Genomic DNA, 21,175 nt, shown 5'->3' with positions numbered 1-21,175 from the left:
CCGGTCAGTATCAAAAATATCTAACGAATAAAACCTTACAAATGAAAAAGTTTCTAACTACGTTACAGTACCTACTGATCATCTCATTGGCTTAGTCTTTTTAAACCTATGTTTAGGTCGGCTTCCAGTCTTACTTGATGCAGCTGAGTAGGTACCAACACTCTCGCATAATTTTTCGAAATAGTTATCGTTGTTCTGGCACACAAAGAATTCTAGAAAGAACACGGTGGGTTTTAGTCAGTAGGAGTCCGAATCTCCCTCACGCAGCATCCACAGCGGTAGGGATCATATGATCATTTCTTACCAAAAACACCAGTGTGCCAAACGTTTTGTCGTCTCTAAACATCTGAATATTGCAGAAAATTACTCTCGCTGCGCAGAAACCATTTTTAAAGTATCGACGGATGATGAAGGTGTTTGAATAGTAGGTATGGGTTATCAGAATAAATAGGGGAATCTCTTACTCGAAAAATCTTGCAAATTAAAATTTTTGCAAAATCCTCGACACCTCGTGAAAACACCCATAATATGTATAAAAATTAACTTTTCAGTAGGAAGAAGTATGATGAGCTTTGATGTTTCCTTCAAAAAAGCAATGCGTTTCTAATGTAAAATTAGAAAAAAAATCTGCAGAAATTCAATTTCTAGGGTTTTCTAAGACAACGCAAATATAGAAAGCCCACGGCTATTACTAACACATGCTCTAAGCTATCGAGTCACAACTCACACACAAGTCCTGTTTAAGTTATATTTATCTAGAATCTAGTGTCATTTGAAAACTAGATCATTATCAGCAGCGTATAATGTTTAATTTATGAACATAGCCTCAGGATAGTTTTTGATGTCTCACATCTGTTTGCATATCTATAACACGTTTTTAGAGTTCCGTACTCAAAGCATAAAAAGTCTGAAGTAATAAAAAGTCTCTAGGTCTGAGTCTTCTCTGTCCGTATGTATGCATGTCACTAGGCTGTTTCTCATGAACCGTGATAGTATAAAGATCTTCTTCACCGACAAATAAATGTAAATTTTTTTCAATACAACTGTTTACTATGAATTTTCACATTAAATCAAAGTTAAATCGGTTGTGTTTTGGGCTTAATCAAATCAAATAAAATCAAATCTCTTTATTTTCAGGCTGCATAGGCCCATAAATATATACCTTAAAGACTAACATACATAATATATTATACACACATTGTTAGTACATAAAAAAACTTAAATCTATGTTAGTAACATTTCACTACGCACTATGTCACTCCGTGCGGTTCTGTGGCACTTGTCCGCGGAAGCGACGGAACACCACGTCCTGTGGCCAGAAGTTCTCGTCCAACACGAGGTGCAGGAAACACGTCGGCACTCGCACCACGAACGCCTTGAAGTTGGCGTTATGGCGCGACTCCAGCAGCTGCACTCTCGGGGCGTACTTCAGCTTCTGGCGCACGTACTCCGCGATGTCCTCCGCCTTAGTGGCGTAGTGTAGGCGGGAGATGTACACCGGGGTGTTCGGCTTGGCGGCACGGATTTTGATGTTAGGCTCAATAGGGGCTTAATACTACAGCAGATTTTTTCACAGATGATGAAGTTCTCTTGGTGTTATAATAACAAATGCGTAAAACTGGAATGAAATAAATACTATTTTTGGTAGCCACGCACGCCATTCTTGCCATTTTTTGGTCGATCTTTGGTAACTTTGAACCCTTCATACCTTAGTCCGACTCGCACTTGGCAGGTTTTTTTAGTCTTTTTAATTATCAGATTGGTAAGACAAGTTCAATGCGTATGTTATTGTAATAGAGTGGTCTTTCAAAACTGACTTAAACTGAACACATATTAACTTTGCGCAAGAGATTTGTTTATAGAGATTAAGATATATTAAGCACTTATTTAGTGACTTCATTATCGCAATCTGCCAATTAAATCTAATATACGTTACCTAGGTAGGTATGTATATTCACTTTCTCAAGCCATCATATTATTCTACGGAAATGGTCTACACATGCATGAATGAAATTAGGCTGTCTGCTTGAAATATTAAAATAAACTTTTTACTAAGTGCATTACATTTTTATATCTATACCATAAGAGTTAGTGCCTACATCTTATGTGCATCGAGGCTGAAATAGAACTAAAACTATACATAAATGCCAATAACCTAAAAGCTAAAACCGTTACTCTTATAATCAATCGGTATGACCTTCATAATATTATTGATAACTAACAGATATATGACTCGATGCAAACTGCATATAGCTTTCGGTTTTAAACCCATTGATAAAAAATGATACTAAAAGTAAATAAAAAGTTGTATGAAAAACAAGTTATTACAATGCTATAACTATCTTACTGTAAAATATGTAAAGGTTTTGACGTATCGCTTCACTGGTTTTGTGACTTGTGCAGCTGTCTACAATGACCATTGGTTACGTAGATTTCATTAATTAGCTTTTAATTAATTTCTGTGCTATAAATAGTTTGCAAGGAGTATAGTACACGTTGACATAGGTAGAAAAATTAGTGTACTAAGAAATAATTAGGATTTAGCAGAAGATATCATGAAAATTTTCTGGAGAATTGACAAGCATTTGCACTTCTTGATCGTTGAGTAGTTCAGTTCGGTAGTTGGAAGACGTTCTTTTAACTTCATACGTTATTATGTAGTAGCTGTAGCTAAGTAAATGATAATTATTTAGTAATTACAATTGATTAATTGTGATGAGAATGACTCAGAGTAAAATAAAATCTTGCCAAGTATCGCGAGTGACGGAGTTCCGTCTTAGATATTATTGGCGTATAAATTAAGTTGATACCATACATAAATAAACTTAGTACTAAGTAAATCATTTATTAGGAGCAAGTGCTAAGCTATTGCTGATGAAACATTAACTGATAGGTAATACAGCTATTACTTACCTACTCTTCTAACTTTACGTACTGTTAAATGTTATGTTATAAATTTTTATTTAACCCACTATCGCGAAATCTCGTAGCGATTAGTGGAGTCCACTCGTAACCAAAAGACTGTCCTATACTTCGGCCAAAGAATATGCATTGCCATCCAGCGTGGCAATGCATCCAGCCTTTTGGGCACGATCACCGTTGACAGCGATGCAGATGAATATTTTGATACTTAGTTTTAATTTTTCCCCTTTTTTATTATTGTAAATATGTAAATGTAAATATAATTGTAAAATATTAGTTTGTAAGCTGCATAATTAATTTAATTTAACCCATCATTTCACAATTTCACAGCGGAACTCCAAAAAAGAAAATTGAATTTTCTTATTAAAATAATGAAAACTGGTTGGACAGTCAACGAGCGAAAATATTTAACAATTAAATACCTCTGCGGTTTGTTTTTCGTGTGTTTTATTTATAAGCACGAGAATTGGCGACTACGGCTTATATTAATCGTTGATAATGATAGTTTGTGTCGTACTGTAAACTTTTTAAAACACATGATTTTAAATAATTAGGTTCTCTTTATACGTTTCTTTTTCTTTTATAATTTTATTGTATGTATAACATAGAAAAACCTGTTGTCAAGATGTTCGTAGATAGAAAGATGTACCTATGTATAATAACAGTCAATACACCACACAGACAGATGTACCTGTGTATAATAAGATAAAGATAAAGATAAAGAAAGATAAAGATACTTTATTTTGTAAAACATGGTACAAAGCATAGGTGTTATAAGTAGTATCAACTCATGTTTTGCCTTATGATGGCGTACAAAATTTCAAGTGGTTCTTATAACAGTTAAGTATGTTTGTATAATAACAGTCATAATATCAATCATTTCATAGACAGGTTCTTATGAAAAGGACGATTCCAAGGAGTTATGCAGTCCCATAGAGAAGATCCGCAGCAGTTTAATAGTAGTTTAGAAATACCAACGCTTAAGTATATTTAAGTAGGCTGGTTTAACATTTACAAGTAAAGGAAAGATCGTAAGAGGTCTAAGAATAATTTGACGAGCAAACCCACAAGTAACAACAAGTCAATCGAACATTAAAATTCCGCCAAATCTCGTCAGCCACAATCACTTCAAGATCCGTCCCGTCACAGTAAAGATAGTTTAATGACGTCATTTCCAGTTCCGTTTGTCACAGCTCAATGGCTACCGATTCCGCCATGTTGAAATAACTGTCATTTGCTTTGAAGACGTCAGAATTATAACGGCAAAATAACTTTATTGTGTCTCCAATTAGGTATGTGATATGTTGATTAAATAATATCCTGTTGTTTAAATCGGTTAGTATAAAAGTTTTGGTAGTGATTAATTTTGAGTTAAAGGGTGATTTGAGACAGATCCGGGATGATTCAGAAGGAAAGCTTCTCAGAACTATCCAAACGGGTTTTAATAGATAACCATTCGACAATATCTATGTAAGAAGCATTACCTATATTGCATTAAATAGAATGTGACTCAAGATTTGCCTAAACAGACACGAAAAAATATATTTGCACATTAACATGAGTTTTGCTATTAGGTATAACATAACAAAGCTTCAGTCAACTGATGCATACCCATAGCACCAACCTATTCATAGAAAGTTACTCATTGATGATTGGTTTACATCAAACTGCTGCCAATGCTGGAAGTGACCACAATGACTAACAGCTTAATTAAAGCTCCCTAATTGATCCCTTCTCGAGTAAACAGAGATAGCAGCATTATAATTCACTTTTTACTTCACAAGGTAAGACCATGTTGACATTTTTATTTTGCACAAATTCTCTTAGACGCTGATAAATCTTAAAATAACGTACAGCCAGACGACAAGACAATGACTAATATATTGTGTGGACAAGCGACGTGTGCACATCGCGCCGTCTACGCGCTGCAAATCAAATGATGAGCAGTTTGAGCTCGTAGAAAACAAGTAACTCGAAACCAATATAATCCGACCGCACGGACCATCTCTCATTCGACACAAAACATCTTGCTCTAGAAATATTGTGAAAACCACCAACCCCAAATAAATCACGGTCGCCATTTTGTCCCATCGTTCCCGCGCTTTTTCCCGACCACAGACAATTAGGCGGGTGACAGCTCACCATAAACAAGACGCGAGTTAATCCGCGGATTATCGTGAGCGCACACAACCGGCGTGCAGCGAGTATTTCTTGTAAATAATTGTAAATCTACGTCAAAACGCAACGACAGATACATATGTTACAGGATTACTGGGCGGAGATTAACCCGTTTTATGCTGTTTTATGCGGCGCGTTCGGTTCGGCTGTGTTCGGTAACTGACGACTTCCCGCCAAAATGGTAGTGTTAATCTCTAGTTAAATATGGTAACGTCTTCGGTACGGTTTTGGGAAATGAGCTCTAAATACGGATTGTTTTTGTAAACTCCAAAAAAGATGACGGTTTCGGTATGAAAAAGTGACAATGTCCATATTGACTTGCCGAATTTGCGGTTTTTTAATAAACTTGCCATAATAAAGAGGTAAATTATGCTGTAATCAACCTAAAATATTGGTAAAAGGATGTTTTACGCCAAAAACACATTGAGCTAATGAAGTTTTTAACAGGAATCGAAAATAATCGTAATGTTGATGATAAGGCTGTTATTTCGTATGACATTTTTGTGACAGTTTCTTTATATTCCCACCTGTACATACATTACATTCATAATGCATGAAAGTACTTCTTAATCTCAAATATACGTCGCACGGTGTTTAAGCCCGAGATGTCATCGTTTGACAGAAATTGTCATGACAGTAATAGTCACGAATTTGAAAATTGTAACATTGAATCCTTTCACCGCATTGTCGTCGGCTAATCTTGTAAAAAAAGGGTTTATTCCGACAATCCGGATATTTTCATATTTGCGATTCTTTTATAGAAATTGTTTATACACATTATATTTATTCAAAGTACGTGTTTGGCACACATTGCTGTATTTATAAATCCTGTGTACCCTTTCAGACGGATGTTATTCTTTCCGAAATTGTGTCCCAAAATGGGATTGTGTATGATTTTATATTTTTTTGTAAAGAAAGCTGTAATTATTATGATTGTTGGTCGTCATTCATGATGTGTCCGAATATTTTGGGGTGTATGAATCGATTCTTGGATAATCGCTTTGCTCTTTTGAAATGGTCGCAATAATCTCTTCTCTATGGTCAGTAGGTACTCTCATGAATAGGTGAATGCGAAATATTTATTCAGCTTAATATCGTCTCAATTTTGAAGATTGTGATGGCCAATTTATTTTTGGGGTGAATTCGGTTGAATTGATATTATTCTTTGAAGGATTCACAACGCTCCTTCAGTATTTTTTTTTAAAGAAATATTGATAACCAATTGTGTTTTCTGCAGAATTGACCACTTCTATTTCATTTCTACGATGACGAAAAGAAAATGATGTTGTAAAGAAATTGTGACGCTGATTTCTAACGTAAACATTTTAAACTTTGACGCTAATAACTCCTCAAGCAATTAGCGTGCATAATACACTAAAGTTTACACCAGTGCTTTGTTTAGTCAACAACTCGCACTAGACTACACAAGTTTTTTCTTAACTCCAATAGCTTTGGTACGTCAGATCAAGGCGCAAGCGCATCTCTAATGTGTATAGGTAAGAACTGTTTAACAAACAAACCAGTTATGAACTCTTCCCAGTGTTTCATAACAAATTAGGTTTTTTTTCAGCTGCTTCTTGGAATTTTCGAGAGAGTGTTTTTGGGTATTTTGAAGGATAAATTATGGCATAATTTACTAACTTAAGGTTATTGGAATCTGACACATGTCTTAAAAAGAGCAAGCAAAAGGATGACAATAGACAAAGCTCGTTATAACACAACTTGCATTAAAAGTTTCACACAGTACTGCGTTGATTTTCGACTGTAAAACACTGTCATTAAACATTCCTCAAGTTCTATTTAGAACTCACTGAATTACTTGGGCGGTTCAGCTTAAGCTCTATTAAGCGTTTCATGACTAAACTATTAGAAACGAATGTAGAATTAGATATGTTTGAAATAATGCTAAGTATACATATTTATAGAGTGGAAACAGGGTTCAAGGATCTACGTCAGAATTTAACATAAGCAGTAATTTGTTTTTCTCAACCAACACTATATTATCAGAATTTTCCAACTTGTTTCTCACTAATGTACCAACAACCGACGCGTACAGTAATATTTGGAACAGTTAACACGAACCAGTAACGGCGGCTACATCAAACGTAACAATTGCCGACATCAAAGAGATCGCCGCGGTAAAGGTGGGTAGCGAAAGAAGATCGCTATTTGTGTAGTCACAGATTAACTGATCACTTTGTAGATACGACAACTCTTTGGTTAAGTTGAGGTCGATTAGTCTTATATTGTTAGATGTTAAAAAGAGGAAGTGTCTTCACTGTTATTGGTTAAAGATTGCGAGTGACTCATTGTGATAGTGATTATATCGGAGAGACCGTCATCTATAGGAATTTAGAGTCGCATGATGCTGATTTAATCATGTCTTTAAGTAAGGAAAATAAGCCGATAGTGAACCTCTTGAAGAATAGATGGAGATTATATTTTTTTGAGTATCTTTTCCTACATAATATTCAGACTATTTATTAAAAACACAAGTCACAACTTTACTCAAAACATTCAAAAATGAAAATGGTTTTTGTCTTTTCAGCAGTGAATGAATAATATGTATAGAAGCTTTTTCATACACAGTTTTATTTTTTAACAGTTTTATTAAACTTGGGAAGTAAATACTATTAAAAAGTCACTTTCATATGCACCCAGCCTAAACCCGAAGGCATCTGCGCTCGCGCCGGTATTGAGACGTCACTGAAACAACGCGGAGTTTTAATAGTTAGTTCTCAGAAGAATATGCTGAACACTGAAAATAAACTGCACAGTTTGCTAACAAGCCAGGTGAGGTTCAGATGAACTTGGTATTTTTCAGCTGTTTTAACGAGGATTTATGAAGAGTTCCTGTAAAAGTATAGTACAAAATAACGATAATTTTGAAGTATGCCATCGTTATATTTACAGCCATTTCAAGCTAAAGTCAGGTTTTCATGGCCGTGTAATATTAAAACAGCCTTTGCTGTATGTATGTAAATAAAAAAACAAAAGATATATGAATCTGGCTGAAACTGCTGAAAGACATTTTCTTTTGTGATCCTGAAGCAGTCCTGTTTATATTTTTTATGTTTCGCTTTTTACGAAGTACGCGATTGAAGAATTTTCGATATTTGATATTGGTTATCAATAGTAATCATACAAAGCTCTTTGTTAAAAACCGGCAATTAAAACTAAAGCGATTTTATCACTCACAAAAAAAACCCGGAATGTCTATCCCGCGCCAATCGCTCTTACCTCCAAAACTGCTAGACCGTTAACGACAAAACTTTGCCGCTTGAACAGACCATCTGATAGTGACATTGTTTGCAGTAATTATCGTATCGATATCGTATTACTGGTATTAGTAAAATATTTGTGTGTTGTACAAAGGAAACATGATATTTTGTGCATCTATTTGTGTAATTACTACGGGGCGGGTAACTACAGGTTATTTATATAGTTTTGGTTTACAAAAGTACGTAAAAAATGTGCTTTGGTAAAAAAAAAAATAGATTTTTATTTCATGGAAGGTGAAAGTAGTTTGGCTTTCGCTTGTTAAAGAATGTGATTAGGGTACTTATTCAAACTTATTATGGTTTCGGGATTTAATTCGTAGTATGATTTGGTATTCCTAAACATTTTTTCTTACAATACTTACAACTACTTATTATAATATTTTTTAATGTTTATTTTTATTTTATTTTATTTAGTTTATTTTCATCTCCACAAATTAAAATATGAATGTTCCTTCTTAATTGGCAGCTACATTATTATTCAGTAGGCAACTACGTGAAACTCTTCTAAATCATCAGGATAAGGGATATATGAGACTAGCTACTATTAGACATAATGCATCTCGTAATAAAAATGAGCATAAATATGAGCATTTGTATCACAATAACCGTCTCCCGTTTCTGTACAATTGTTGTAAACAATTCTACTGCCCACACAACACACACAGACACAAACACGCACACACTCACACATATCGTTATACACCACGGAGTAAGGAAAGATTAGAGTGTAAGTCGTGGTGGCCTAGTGGGTAAAGAACCAACCTCTCGAAAATGAGGGTGTGGGTTCGATTCCAGGTCAGGCAAGTACCAATGCAACTTTTCTAAGTTTGTATGTACTTTCTAAGTATATCTTGGACACCAATGGCTGATAAAAAGGTGAAGGAAAACATCTTGAGGAAACCTGGACTGTGTAGTCTGAAATCACCAACCCGTATTGAGCAAGCGTGGTGATTAATACTCAATCCTTCTCCGTGTGAGAGGAAGCCTATGCCCAGCAGTGGGATGATAAAAAGGCTGTAACAGTAACAGTATGAGATGCTATAGTGCAGGTAGGTCAGGCGCTTTCTTCTAGGTCAAATCGGGACCAAAGAAAGCGTATAAGGGCGAAGACAGTAACGTTCCTCCATTTTGGCGCGCTACTTTCTTAGCAGATTTTCCGTTATGGCACCTCCGCTAGTAATTTTGTTCTCCATGTTACAAACACTAGCAACAATGAGAGGTTATTAAATTATATTGTGACCTGCACAGAGGTTAACTCCAGTCAAGTTCTTCAATAATTATGAAAGCATCGCATGAATTTAATTGGCTGAAGTATGAATGAGACATACATAGGTACAGTTCTCGACCACTCTTAGCGACTAAGTTAAGTATTTGATGAGTGTTTTCTCGTATCTTTCAGCTGCTTTGCATTCTTTAAATACTTATGAAAATATTGCAATACTCTCATCCCCTCGATTGATATATTAAACTCCTGAGTGTCATAGCATCCTTCATATTAGGTACTTATCATCATCATCTGCCTAACCTTTTCCCAATTATGTTGGGGTTGGCTTAAAGTCTAACCAAATGCTGCGGGGTAAATATTTTACAAGTTCTTTATATTACTTAGTGAGCCTACAATTTTGGACACATTCAAGTACCTGCAAAGACCTGTGATTTTTTTCTACAACCGGGACCTTCCTTTTCTAAAATGCGTATCTTCTTTCTTATTTATTTTATAAAACTTTTTATTATCTGCAATACCTACTTTTAAATAACTTCAACTTCAAAATGAGTGTATAAACATCTATTCTCACACACAATCCCACATACTCGTAGACACGCACACTACAACACGAGGTTATTAAATTATATTGTGACCCCTGCGCCGAGGTTAAGTCCTGTAATTGGACCTCTAGCCAGTCTGATTGTTATTCGCCCGACCAATTTACTATGCGCTCCTATGCTATCAGATTCATTGCTTATGACTGTTCCATTGACTACTTATCTAATGTCGCTTTATATGTTGTTATGTGAAGGTGTCTTCGAGATATTTTTAGATATAATGTTTTTATATAATGATTAGTAGAACTACCTGAAGAATATTCTTATGATTACTGGCAGTTCATTTTAAAAGGTAGCTCTACCAATTCTTTAATTCGAAAAGCTCCTGATTATTAGACTGACGGACGATTATTATCGTGGTCAGTTAATGTTTCTACTTCATGATGCAACGTTCTCATCTCCCCAATGTCTAAACGAGTGTAAACGAGAATTTCTTTGTTGGTCAATATTCATAATTGAATGATTTCAAAGAGCACTCATAGCGATTAGTTGTGGAAAGTTGGCGACACCAGGGGTGGTAAACCTTGGGAGTATTTTATGTAAGTGACGTTTCAAAAATGCAAAACTGAGAGCCGATACTTAGTATTTACTTATTATTATTACTTACGAGTCTTGGTCATCATTACCTGCATTCTGCCTAGCCTTTTTTCATCTATGTTGGAGTCGGCTTCCAGTCCATCTGGATGCAGCTGAGTACCAGTCTTTTACAATGAACGACTGCCTATCTGACCTCCTCAACCCAACCTCCTCCTCGCGAGACTTGATCTTGTATTTTGAAAATGTACCTACGTACACATGCGGATCTGGATATTTCAATGACAAATGTTAAGACATTGACGGAATTCAATTTTGTTAAATATACTTTGAAATACTTTTGCCCAAGAAAATGACTGTTATTAAATAGATTTGAAGTGAAGGTGCTATGTTTAGTAGGTATGATGTGACTTAACATATAATATTTATTTTTAACAACTTTTTACAAGATACTTTTTGTAAGCTCACAAAATGTTGCCACCCCCTGCCCTGGCCGACACTCGCCCGCATACAGTCCAGTCTCCCAGCAATTATAATATCTCGGCACGCCATCCGTTTGCCAGCCATTACTGGCAACACTGTCCACACTTGCCCTGTCATCCCCACTGACTAAATGACCACCCCTCGAAGCAGGATGTTAGTGGTTATGAAGGATTTTGTTTACATGCTAAGAAATTAAAAGTGTAAGCAAGAATATCGCACTAGATTTAGTGCTTACGTAAATGTATCCTGGAATAATAATTAGAGATGGAGTACGGTAATAATTAGTTACTATGAGGTCACTCTCATGTCTAGTCTAAATCATATTTAGAGCTGTAGCATGTTTTGAGACCCCTTAAGCCTCTTAAGAGTTAATTTTCGTCTTACCTGTGTATATTCTTACCCTTTTGTAGAGAGGAAAATTTCCTTTGAACTTTCAAATTTCAATAAAGTGAACAAGCGCTTCAAAGTTACCTAGGTATTTAAAGAATTTGAAAAACCTATACAGCATTGGACCCTTAGTGGCTATAAAAAATACTTAGCTAATTCAAAGACATGCTATAAAGCACATAAATAAAGAAACACGTAATAAAGCTTTAAAATTAGATCAGTGTTCATTACTTCACATAGTTACTGGTTATTTACGAGTGCTATGTAACCCTGCATCGGTAGCGGTCATCAGCGGAACGGATTGCTTTAAAGAGCGGGTTGCTGTCATACAGACCACTGTGGTAGGATGTGGTACAAGTGTGAAGGAAGGAGCGATTATTGCCAAATGTATGAGACAGGACGTGTCACGAGAATGTGTAAAAGCATCACTATGTAAAAAATCTATTCTCTCTTTCAGTAAAACGAATCCTTTACTAATATTATAAAGCTGAAGAGTTTGTTTTGCCGATTGGGGTCGATTTGAAAAAAATCGCCGTGTTAGATACCGCAATCATCGATCCTCTTAGGTTTTTACTCGGGTACTTTCTTAAAACAAAATACATTTATTTTAATAAGAAACCAACAAGTTATTCAGCAGGACATACGTGACATCAACAAAGACCTGATGCTAAATAGCCGGGACCTATCTAATAATTACCGTTTTTAGTTTTTGTTTTACGTTTACGTTAATTTTGATCTATTGGTGTTCGGATTCTGCCTTGTACCACTCACCAATGTTACCCCTTCATTGGTTGGGGTCAATAGTCACGGTATTTCAGCTAAATGGTTTACACGGGGTCACGGCGCGTCTGTGCGTCAATTAATAACAATCCCGCTAATGTTTATCACATAAATCAACATTACATTACAGCCTTTTAAAGTTTTTCGTGATATATTGCTCTATATTTTTATTAAATTAAAGAACTTTAACTATAACTTTAGTCGGTTATCGGCTAAACCAGGATTAATTCTTGTCCTTATTATTCAAGGAAATCTTAGAAAATGCTGACCCAGCGTGTCAAATCTAAGTTTCACAATTACGTATAAAGTTGGAGAAAAGACTGCAATTCAGGGTAACAATTCTTGAAATGATTTAAATTGACTTGACCACGTTTAACAAAAGCAGAACTGACCAAGTTCCTTGCACACAACATCTTTTATGATCCAATGAATCTGTAGGACCTCGAGACGCGGGAATATTCCAGCCACCACAAACGGGAAGTTTTACCAAAGTCCAACATATACAATATACAACAAGTCAGTTGTGAGACACAATGGCTTAATCGCCTTAATGCAATTACTGCACAAAGCCGGTATTGTGTGCCGAAGTCGGACTATTGTGGGATCCAATTGGACAGCAATGCGCCCGTATGGATGCTGAGATTTTGTTGACAATGTTTGTGTCTTGTTGCAAGTACGGTAAGATGGTTGCGTGAATGTCAATGATGGATAGATTTGTGGGTAAGTTTTAAGGAATTGTAGCTATTTGTTTCCATGCATACGAACATACGGGGGCAACTGTTTTGGCTGGCTATGGACAGAAAGCTGACGGCCAATCTTCAGGAGACTGGCCAAAACAAAAAGAAGAAGTTTCCAATATTGCGTATATTCTAGCTGATATTGAAGATAAGATGATATCCTGCCTACAAGTTAATTTGTTTGAACGAAACTATCATTGAATAATCTTTGTCCGAAGAAAAATTATCAGTATTATCACAACCTTCTTCAACACCCCAAAAATTATAACAGAAACGTACCAATATTGTATCTATTAGTATCTATTGGAGTGGACGTTGATTCACACAATAAAAGAATTAGTATTTATGTCCCTCCGACCTCTGCCCTCCCGCATCCAGCACTTTACAAGAATGTGGAAGAACGGTTTATTGTCCTTCTCGATATTAAGGGCTGTACCTACGTATACCATCTTTGGTAAGAAGCATCCATTATAGCATCATTAATCTTGTTTAAAATTCATGCAATTTCCATGAAATGAAAATCAATACTGATTTAAAAAATGTGACAGTTTTAGATACTTAGATATTCCATTTATTAAGAAACATTACTTTTTATAATTCTGGTGCAAAGAAGTTAACATGGTGAAACCGCAATGAATGTAGGTACTCTGATTTCTCTCACTTTATAATTTCTAAATATCAAAATATTTGAAAGCGCGATACAAATCGGTGCACCAACCCTAAAATAAAATCAATTCACACTCTTCTATATTGAGTGAAATCGTCAGAATATCGAGATGGTGGCGACTGGATTCCCGATTCGGTAACATTTGTATACAATTACCAGCGTGGGCCATTAGTCGTACCATGCGGGGTGTTTGTGTACAATTTACTTGATTTTCACTTATTTTGTAAAGCTGTTATGATTTTGTGATGTTGGTGTATTCATTGAAGTCGTAATGTTTCCCAGGGTCTGTGATTATCTGTTGATGTGTCATATTTTATTGTTAGTTATGTACTTTTTTGGACTTTCCTCGTTTATAAAATGTGAGGTTTTAGGACTCTATGTCCCGTGTTTAGCAAGAAAGTATGTAGACGTTAATGTCGTTAGAAATTGCGATTGCTCCATTCGTAACATTGCTATTATTTTTTCTAATCATAGTAAACAAAATAATATTAAATATGTAGCTACTAAAAGATGGATGTACTGAGCTAAATGATTCTGCTGACTATTGCGATATCAACAAAAGGTTACCAGAACTTCTATAAAATTACCTACAGCTATCTGATTAAACCCTACCTTTCCAAAATGGGCCACGTAGTCTTCCTCGCCCTAATCTCTCGAGCACAGTTTATAAACATTTCCTCTAAGACTTAACGAGGAAATTAGTATAATTGCACTAATTACGTCAAGTGGGTCGCTGGTAACAAGTAAGACTACACCGGACCGCACGCGTTTGATTCCCGGGTAGGACATCGTTAATTATAAGGAATTGGGGTTTTTGAACTTTGTGGGTGGTTCAGTTTATTATTGTTTCTATCCAGGAGACATAGTTAAGGAGGCTAGAAATTAGTACCTAATTTGACAGTCGATCTTCTTGGGAAAAGCTACGTTAGAATGAGACAATGAATAGTTTCTTTCTTAGTATTTTCCACTTAGATTCTAAGGATTTCTTCCGTCTAGTGTGGGATGATAATTAAACCCACAATGAGCAAGATACTTATATTTTTGACCACAGCATTGTATTATCATAGTGGTGGTGTCTTAAAATCATTCTTCCTTCCTCACTTTCCTTACCTTCTAAATTACACTTATTAATTACTCAGGCATCATTACCAACTATTTATCAACTCTTACTATAATCCTGATATCTATGTCAAATAATAGTTTTCCAGGTCAATCCGAGTGGTTCTAGGTAATGCAGAGGAGACCACCGCACACATGTGTTTACTCCGAGAGCCTGCTACTCATCACCGTTTTGACACATCACACGGACCAACAACATACTCCAGAGGACGTAAGTGATAACTTTAGAACGGACGAAATTGAACTTAAAGTTTAGAGAGTGGAGGTTGAGAATGTAATGGCAAGAAAGGGGAGAAAAGGATGTTCTGGTGTTCTGTGTGATTTAAATTAGGTTATTCTAAAATGTATTAGGTTTTATGTAAATAGAATTGAAAATGAATCTTGTATAGATAAAGTTAAGGTTGATAGTAAAACGGTAGGAGAGGTAATCATTACGTTTGGTTGTTAGTAAAAATGTAAGTAATATAAGTAAAGGGCGCGTGATCTGTGAGATCAAAGCGGTTTTGATCAATTCGCCGATGTGCGCGGGAGTGCGCGTGGATGATCTTGATCGTTTCGCCTTTGATCGAAACGATTACGTCATTACGTATTATAGTTATGATCCAACGGATGTTAAAGATGTCGTGTGGCTGATAAATGTTTTAAGAATTATGACAAATCATATGAATAATAACTAAATAGTTTTTTTTGATAAACAGAAAATTATATTGATAAGAAATTTTAAATTAATGCAAATATAGAGCTGCTTGCTGCTAACATAATGAAAACTAAACGCGATGAAAATATGAACTACCTATAGACTTCGTACGTAGACATAGGGGAGATACAATGGCTACTCTCTACTTATGCAGGTTTTCAACATGATTTATGAAAACTTTGTCAAACAAAAACACGAATCCCAGTAGCTAACAACACAATCAACATAGTACAAAAAACTACAACAGCAAAATCTACAACGGTTTTCAGGCTGAAACATGTGTAAAATGATCAAGTAGTTGCGCGCGCGCCTGCCCCCGATCGCTTTGATGTGGCCGATGTTTACGCGCCCGGCGGGCCTGTGTTTGCTATTAAACAAACCCACTCGTGTCGGCCAATCACCAATGTTGGCTGAAACATTGGTCCAAAGCTCTCCTGGGGAGAAATCGGGAGGATGATCTTGAGATTTGAAGAATGAGTCATATTTGGAAGATCTAGGTTTCCAGATTAAAGGGAGAAGGCTAATGAAGATACTAAGAAATGATATGTTCCTTATATTGTTTGAACCCTCAATTTGGTTTTGGAAAGCAACAAAGAGACATCAGAATCTCAAATATACATAGCAGTAAGCAAAAACTTAACTTTTCCTATAATCGCCCATGCAAACTTGATATAAACATTGTTATGTCCATATCTGTTGATACTACTAATTTGGTCAGCACCATCCAAATGTTGGAGACCAATGATTGTAAGTTGGAGGTTGGTGATGCGAGTATGGTGTTTATTACAGCATTCGTTCGGTTTGGCCCAATGAGCGATATTGTGTGTAAACAACACCGTTCTGCTTCCATGTTTATGATGGTCCGAGTTAAAAGGGGCAGCGACAATCATACTTATTCCGTTAAAAGAACAAGGACCTATAGTTGCTGACCATTTTTAACCATCCGCAGGCGTTTTTTAAAGTGATGTTTGGAAACAAGGTAACAGCCGATTTCATGGGCTGCTTCCGCGACGTTCTAGGCCACTTCATTTAAAGCGTTAAAACCAGTGCTATCGGCAGTTGCCAAATACCACCTTTATAATAGAAAAATATATTTCCATTGCGTAGAGTTCGTGAGAGTGCATAGAGTTTCCGCTATCGTCTCCAAATTGCACATGGTCGGCACGGCGCACTTTACTTTGAAGTGCCCTCGCGTTATTTACGAACTGTTTGTATATTTTCATATTTGCGGGCAGCACATCAGCCGAGCCCATCGCTGCGATGAACTGTGAACTGTTGCCTCACATTCATCATTGCCTATCGACTGCACAATACTTTTTAGCTTTGATTTAAGACCTCGTTTGTTGCTGTTTGAGTTCTTAGAACTTTGTTGAGGTGTACAGCTGATTTGGGTGTTTTTGATCTGATTTTGTGCGTGCGTTTTCTTGTTCTCTCTGTACCTACCTATCTTGGATCCATCCATGCTTTTGCAACTTTTAATAAGATTGACTTATCATCATAAGCTCAATCTCTAGCCAGTCTTATCCAATCCCTGCACGATTGTGTATGAAAATCGTGTTTTGCAAATATAAATCCTATTTATGGCTAAATTGTAAAGAACAAAGATGACGAAGCAGTTAAAACGGAGATGAAATAGTTACAAACAATATCTAGCAAGAACTAGACTGCCAACACCAGCTTGTTCTCCATCCAGGAAACGGCAGACAGGACGAACAAACAGACGACTGAATCCATACATTTGGCAATGACTCACGTGTGACCAGTTATTATAGCGCACGCACTAATCGTATTACACTTTGTAAGGTTTGATAGAATTAATTCAATATGAGCACGCAGCTCCGGTGGAGGAAACCTTGTAGGACTCATTATCATAAGCTTCGGCGTTTGGATTCGTTGCTGTTTTATTCGCAATGGTTAGCAAGTTTCATATTTTCACAATAAGTCGGCCACTGATGAAGTATTTTTTACACAATTGCTACGAATATGTGAAGCAGTTATTCTATTTGTGTCTGTACCTGTCTAAGGAAAATAATTATCAGTACCTATCTTATTTATCTTGAAAAGCATCGTCACTGCAATACTTATAGTACCTTTATGTCTTATTGCAGCTTTTGGAGTTAAAAATATCTTACTCATCCTAGAAGTATATTTAATCAACAGTCTCAGCAAACGAGTACGAATCACCAATATTATATCATCACTAAATCCACTATTTACATGAAACACGAAGTAGAGACCACGTAGACCGATACCGAACCATCAAAGAGACTTTGATATCGCATCAATCATAAACAAAAATTGTTTATGGAAACCAAAAAAATCATAATAATGAATATTTTTTTAAATGCACACGCTTTTGCGTCGTAAATCTGTCAATACAGAGGTGGATTTCAGCGTGTAATGATGAATGTTTCCAGCGATCAAAGGGACGTTTGAGGCCGGATGCGCGGGCGCAGATATCCAATCAAATGATGGTCGAATGTAACAGACTTAGGTTATGTTAGGTGAAGGATAGACTCGACTTCGAAGATTTTATATTATTTATGATTTTATGACAAAAGATCAGTGTAGTGTCTCCAAACGCACGCCATCTTCTGAACTCTTTACTCAAATATTGAGTCTACAAGGGCGACAGTAAAGATAATTAAGATTATTTTAACATCCTTGTGACGTCACTTCTTACGGTCACGTAACATACAGCTTCAGTATTCTCGCCATATGATTTGCGGTTTGTGGTCTATGCGCAGAACATGACGCGATCACGCTACATCCTATTGGACGCCGTAAACTTCAAGCGGTTTTGTAATTAGTCTGTATTTGAATTTGGAATATTTTTTTTTGTTTGTTTATTTGAAGGTGGTAAGGTTTGTGCCAGTTGCAATCCATGAGAAAAAAATGAGTTATTTCTGTGCAATGGCTAAAGAGATGACCGGTTGATCAAGCTAGGTTGAAAACCTTTCTAACTGACTGTTTAGTAGGTTATAAGAGCTTAAATCTTAAATTAATGTTTTTTGACAAGCTGCATATTATTTTGTAATAAATCTTTAATTTCACGATCTTATCACTAATAGCAGAAAAAAACTCATATAACTCCATCCGTTCTGAAATCCGCTCTAGTATTTTCTCCACTGCAATCGTTCAAAAACAACTCCTGTTTTCAAGTTTTGATATAAAAATCATAAAACTGTGTATTATCTGGGCGGAAACCGTTGTTTACGTTTAACAGGTGTAATTAAATCGTTGCAGGAAGTGGTCGGCGTATACCAGTGTTTACCAGTTTACATTAACCGCCCTTTGACGGCGCCTTTGATCGCGTATTACTTAAGAATTTAACTATAGTTTTATAGACTTGGAGGACTTAAAAATAGGGCTGTTTTGTACGAAGATGCAATGATCATTGGTGGTGGTGATGCCTTTTTTCTTTCTATTATTTCATGTGGAAGTTTGTGTACTATTGACTGAAAAGTAAGAGAAACACGGCAAAATTATGTCAGCTCTACTGACTGGCAAAGTTTTATTTAATTTTATTTATTAGGGAAAATATTCACACTCAATGAGTAAATGTGCAACCGATCACATTTTTACATACGACGATTGCAAAAAATGAGAGTATTCGCGTCCCTAACAAAAAACAGGTAGGTATTTGAGTAATGGTAGCACACAAACCATCGGCTATCTTCAATCAAAATAACTACAAGAAAAAAATATTTATAAATAAGTAGATAGGCATTTACAAAAAAACCTGTCAAATCGTACCGTCAGTCCATCAGATTTCCGCACGGCTGCGTCTGCGCAGGTCGCGTGTGATGATATTAAAAACCTGACGAGGGTAAGCAGGGCTGATCGATCTTATGATCTTTAACCATATGGGAAGCTTGATCTTCTAATTAAGTTGCAACTGTTGCCGTGTTGCTGCAATGTTGCCAATTTCTGGAATTGGGTTAAAGTTGTGAGAAGCGCTTTTGATAGATTTTTTGCAAGGCAATGTTGTTGGACACCTGTCAAGCATCTTGTCTATGTCAAGCATCTTGTGACGAAAATATAGTACGTACTTCTCGGTTGAAGTTAGTTAAACAAAACTAGGTAGTATTTTGGGACACATAGTAAGGAAAATTATTGGAAAACTTATTGTGAGTTGCTCTGAAAATTCTTACACACTCATCCGTAGTACTGCTACCAAAAAAGCTTTAAGCAACATTGTTGATTTAATTAAACTTATAATTTTGATTTTCCCTATTTAAAAAAAGTTAAATAAGCATTTCACCTGGAAAAGTGGTTAAAGAAAATTCCCATGTATACTTTTGAAGAGGTTACTAACGTGTTTGTACCACCTATATTTTCCCTGCTTAATAACTTAGCTAGCAGGAGGAGCCTGGTCACCTTGTATTACAGTAGGTAGAGGTTATTACTTCAAAATAAACTACCACTTACATCAATCTCTTACACATTTCTGAGTCCAGGAATTTGACCCAAATTCTTATTTTTTACAATAGCTCGCCATTAGCATAGTATTTAGTAGATGTGTCGTGATAAACGGACGGAAGCCGCGTCCGTTATTTCAGAATATAAATATTTTCGTGGCGGCTTGATGGATCGGTCGTCGATTCGCTTCCCGAGTCGGGCTAATCTTGCTGTTTATCAATATTATTGTTTTACATTTTTTTAAACTATGTAGTAAGTATTTTGTGGTGTATGATTGTGTGTAGGATAAATGTATTTAGTTATATAAAGTGAAATATTTTATTATTCTAATTGAAAATCTGTTTTCCAAACAATACTTCAGTTTAACTCAACGTTCTTAAAATGCTGAATTTAGCTTCTACTTTGGTTTTTAATTAAATACGAGAAGTTCGTGGTAAATATAAGAATAGAGAACTAATCTACCATAACTTCATTTCACATGCAAACTCACCTATACCTACACTTTACCTTTTTTTTTGAGTTGTTCTAACCGCCAAAAAATGTCACTTCACCTAGATATTAACAAAATTGGAAGACATGATTACATTTTCACTACCGTTTCACAGTACCCAACCGCCCACATATTTTTTCTAAAAAAAAAAGCAAAAAGAGTATTTTCCGACCGTGACAGGACTCGAACCTGCAATCTTCGGATCCGAAGTCCGACGCCTTATCCATTAGGCCACACGGTCACGTGAGGGGAGGCTGTATATTGCGCTCCGTTTCAGGGGTGACCTACTTACTGAAACTGAAACGTTGCGGCCGCTCGGGGGTTGGGGGCGCACTCTGAACGGGTACATTCTGGTTGACTGGCTCTTTCTGTTTTCTTTTTTTTTTCAACTATTTTGATTTAAGTATTATTTAATGTAATTGGAAAAGAATTAAAGAGCATTGATGGTCATGTTGTTGTTTTTTTCGGTAACTATGGTAAAAGATGCTGAAAGACTAGATCAATTGAAAGTTCAAGTTTTTATTTATTTGTAGCTTTATTTATTATCCTGTAGATAGTTGGGGTACCTAATTAATGGTAATAATTTGCAATAGGTATGGTAAAAGTTTATAGGAGTATCAAACAAACGTCTAGTTACCAAATTTTTCTCGGGTA

At 36.0% G+C, this 21,175-nt stretch overlaps 1 non-coding gene across 1 annotated transcript; it reads right to left on the bottom strand.

Moving 5' to 3' along the window:
- Window positions 1–20,689: 20,689 nt before the first annotated feature.
- Window positions 20,690–20,762, bottom strand: Trnar-ucg. Its single transcript has one exon. It is a non-coding gene; the product is annotated as a tRNA-Arg (tRNA).
- Window positions 20,763–21,175: the final 413 nt, after the last annotated feature.

This window comes from Helicoverpa zea, chromosome 4 (genome assembly GCF_022581195.2).
Source record: "Helicoverpa zea isolate HzStark_Cry1AcR chromosome 4, ilHelZeax1.1, whole genome shotgun sequence".
In the NCBI taxonomy this organism is placed as follows: Eukaryota; Metazoa; Arthropoda; class Insecta; order Lepidoptera; family Noctuidae; genus Helicoverpa; species Helicoverpa zea.
The sequence above is the reverse complement of the archived record's forward strand: the minus strand, read 5'-3'. Positions and strand labels throughout refer to the sequence as shown.